The sequence below is a fragment of the Bidens hawaiensis genome, unplaced genomic scaffold (genome assembly GCF_021521415.1).
Source record: "Bidens hawaiensis isolate Kalapana, Puna unplaced genomic scaffold, B.hawaiensis_p1.1 tig00054759_1, whole genome shotgun sequence".
NCBI lineage: Eukaryota > Viridiplantae > Streptophyta > Magnoliopsida > Asterales > Asteraceae > Bidens > Bidens hawaiensis.
The window spans coordinates 42,373-46,715 of NW_027499854.1; the positions used below are offsets into that span (position 1 = coordinate 42,373).

At 31.7% G+C, this 4,343-nt stretch overlaps 1 pseudogene; it reads left to right on the plus strand.

The window, feature by feature from the left end:
- Positions 1-950: 950 nt before the first annotated feature.
- On the plus strand, positions 951-2,135 carry LOC143600670 (uncharacterized; annotated as a pseudogene).
- Positions 2,136-4,343: the final 2,208 nt, after the last annotated feature.

Sequence of the window (4,343 nt, forward strand, 5' to 3'; positions counted from 1 at the left end):
TACAAAGAGTTTAGTTACATCAATACAAGTTTGCATGAGACAATATAATCATCATAAAAGTTTAATCTAAAGTAGTAAAGTTGTAATAAAGAAAGGAAAATTCAGCTCTTTATGATCAACATGCTTTCATCATTGTTGTTTACATTCCTAAGCAAAGATCTAGTTGAGAAAACACAATTTATTGTGCCAAAAAAGAAAGGTGAAGTCATAAAAAGAGGGCCCCTAAGCATGAAATGGCTCACTCATTTCAATTCTCTCCCTATGAATTTTGTGTGTGTGAGAGAGACAAAGAGAGTAGAAAAGTAGTTGTCCTTTTCTGTCTGAATTCCATTTCTTGTGTCATGGAAAGCATTCTATACAAAACACAAAGAAATCTTGACCATTTTACCAATTTGAGCTTTCATCCACATTTCTCATTCTGGTACCAAAGATCATGAAATCTTGAACCTTTTTACCAATGTAAGTTTCATGTATATTAATATTACACAATGCCCATTTCATTCAACAAATCTTGAATCTTTCTACCCTTTTGAACCCTCAAATCCTACTTCAATCTCAAATCTCAATTTACACCAATGCCCATCTCATTCAATAAAATTTTGAACCTTTTGAGCTCACTCAACTCCATTTTACCTTCATGCACACAATTCCCATATCATTAACCCTTTAAGCTTCATGTACTCAATTCTCATTTCATTCAAAAAACCTTGAACTATTGTAATACAAATTTCAAGCGGAGGGTTATAAAAGATAACCCACAAATCCTATACGCCTATATTTCATTCAAGAAATCTTGAAATTTGCAAGTTTTCTTGTTTCCCAAAAAACCCCTAACTTTCCCACACTCAAATTGAGGACAAAAAGGTAAAACCCAAGAAACATCACAAATCCTTTAAACCCAATTTCATTCAAGAAATCTTGAGCCTTTGCAAATTTCTTTTTTTTCCCCAAAAGCCCCTAACTTTACCACACCCCAATTCCCAAACTGAGGGCAAAAAGGTAAAAAAGTTTAAAAAACCAAGAAACATGAGGGATTTCCCATCTTGTTTTGGTGAAAATGGTGTCCAAATTGCTGATGCATCTTCTTCATCAGGTACCACTCTCTTCACCTCCACCACTCCCACCACCAAAAACAACCAAAATCTTGTAACATGTGTTTACCAATGCAAATTACACAGCTCATCAAGCTTCATTATCACCATAAACTGGTCCAAAAACTTAATGGGCCAAGCCCTTTTAGTTGAAATCAATGAACCCACAACCCAATCTCTCTCAAAACTAGAAATCAAATCAAACTTATTCACCAAAAACAGAGGGTTCAAAACCATACAAATGGGTTCGAATTCACTCAACATATTATGGGATCTTTCTTGTGCTAAATTCAATTCTTCACCTGAACCCATTGAGAATTACTACTTGGCAGTTGTTGTAAACCAAGAATTGTTATTGGTGTTGGGTGATATGGAGAAAGAGTTGCATAAAAAGATGAATTATTCAATAATTTCATCAAAAAACTCTGTTTTTGTGTCGAAAACAGAGCATGTGTTTGGTAAGAAATTGTACTCAACCACTGCTCAGTTTTGTGGGAAGGGTCAAGTTCATGAGATCTTGATTGAGTGTGATGCAAACCCGGGTGACAATCCGGTTCTTTCGATCCGAATTGATGGGAAATGGTGATGCAAGTGAAGAGGCTGCAATGGAAGTTTAGAGGGAACTATACAATATTAGTTGATGGGTTGCCTGTTGAGGTTTATTGGGATGTTTATAGTTGGTTTTTTGGTAAGTTAATGGGGAATGGAGTGTTTTTGTTTCAAACTTGTCTTTCCGCGGAGAAGTTGTGGGGGTCGGGTCAGCCTGCGGGGAGTTGGTCGGGCCCGTTGGTTAAGGATCTCGGGCAGTCGTGTGGGCTTGGGTTTTCGTTGGTCGTGTTTGTGTGGAAAAACGAGTAGGGAGGTGTGGGAAACGAATCGTGGTTGAAAATCGGCTAGGAATAATAGAAAATGGATCGGTTATGGTTTGGGTTTGGTTTAAGCGGTGTTAATTGTGTTTGACCGAATTGATTCATGCACACCCCTCGTGTGGTTATTGGAAACATTTATTTGTACTCCTTTTTTGGCTGTTTTTTTTAAATAATTTGAAATGGTTCAAGTGATTTATTTTTAATTGAGTAATATTGTGTCAATGAGTTGATGGTGGAGTGGTAAAGAAGTGATTTGGTGTTTCGTGTGACCTAGGTTCAATTCCTGTCACTGGCATCTAGTTTCAGCGGCACCAAGGTGATGATGGGAGACTAGATGAGCATGTGGTGTTCACGAATTGGATTCTTGAACCGAACGAGTTTTATCTCACCGCACTGTCGTGCCTTCGGGCGAGTGTTCACGGGTGTAGGCCTTAGGTGAGAGTTTTCCCTTAATCGAAATGTGCGTGTATCCCAATGTGGTGAATGTTGTCAGTAGACCATTTGAATGATTCATTGGTCGTTCAAAAATTTTGAGCAATATTGTGTTATATATTTTGTCCACTGTTAAGGATTCATTATATATGTTAGGACGAGACACGAAGCGGGACACCATAGTTACAAAAGATATACCTTTCAAAATTTTAAATTTATTCTAACTATTAGGATCAAGTTGTAATTAGTTAATTCTAAAAATCGCACGTTCAATATCTGTATATTACAGAGACCAACCATGTAGTTATCAATGCGAAATAACTCAAAATCAAACATTAACGATCAATAGCTCGATCTTTACATGGAAATAATTAGAATACGCATAAAAGAAAAGAAAGAAAAAGGAAAATTTTCATCTTCAAAAACAATCAAATATCTATATCTATATCTATAATATATATAAACGAAGACATAAAATCCTACTTGTCGCGATGTGGTCGCTCCCCATTTTTTTGGAGTCATCAGATTTGCTTGATTTTTAAATAGAGACTTCTCATGCATTTGACCCGAATTCATGGGTAGTCTTATCAAACCCAGATATTCCTTAAACGGGTTATAACATCTCATTAAATTAAAAATTATTCTCACCAAATTATTGATGTAAAAATCCTATAAAATATGATATAATAAAAAATAATATCTTATTTATTTTAAAAAAGATATATATATATATATATATATATTATTTAAATTAAAAAAACCAATTTGATAGTAAAAATAATAAACGGGTCTTGGTTCTCATCAAACCATAAGTATATTATTAACTTTCATAAATATTATTTATAATTAAAAAATCAATTTTTTAGTAAAAAAAATAAACGGGTCTCGGGTCTCATCAAAACCATATAGCTTTTAAACCGGGTTATAACATCTCATTTATTTGTGAAACAATTTTTCATCAAACCATAAGTATATTATTAACTTTCATATAATAAAAAAATATAAATTCAAAAAATAAATAAATATTAAAACAAACAATATAAAACAACCCCCCGTAATACGGGGGATAAAAACTAGTAACAACATATTTAGTTTATGGGTGCTGCTAAACGTACCCCCCTCTCATCCATTTTTACTAAACATACCCCTTCCTTCAAGTTTTACACTAATACAATTTATGTCTTTTATTGTTTCTTTTGTCATTTTGATATCTTTTATCATCACTATTATTTTTATAAAAGCATTTTTTTCTATTATTATTTAACAATGTTTTTTCTATTTACCCTTTTACGTATATTTTGAAATTATTTAATAAAAACATATTTTTTCTTACTTAGAAAAATGTATTTTTTCTTATATGAAAAACGTTGTTTTTCTTGTTTCAAAAAAAGTTTTTTTTTCTATACTTGTTTATCTTTTTGGAGAGCGTTTTTCTTTTTAAATTAAGAGATAGTTTACATTTTTTATAAAAAAATAATATTATTTTTTATAAATAAAAAGGTTAAATAACATACAACTTGATAAAAAAAATTGACTCTTTTATCAGGTAACATTAATCTCATGTATCCACACCTAACAAATAAAATCGAATTGTTTTAAATACATTTTATAAAAAAAAATAAAAAAATTAAAAAAACTAGCTAGAGAAAACATACAATACTTTTTAATACATGTAAAAAAAATAAACAAACTTTTGATAAGATCTTAAAGAAATATAATAATTAAATAAATAAAAATATATATAAAACTGTAAAACAAAAATAAAATTTTAATAGTTTTTTATTTGATATCTTGAGAGAATTATAAAATAAAATAAGAGGGACTAACATGTCAATTACAAAAGTTAAGTGAAGATGAAAGTTCAGGAGGGGTGTATGGATACAAGGGAGGGGAGTACGTTTAGCCTGACCCTTATTAGTTTATTTTACCCTGAAATACTACAATTTAGTAC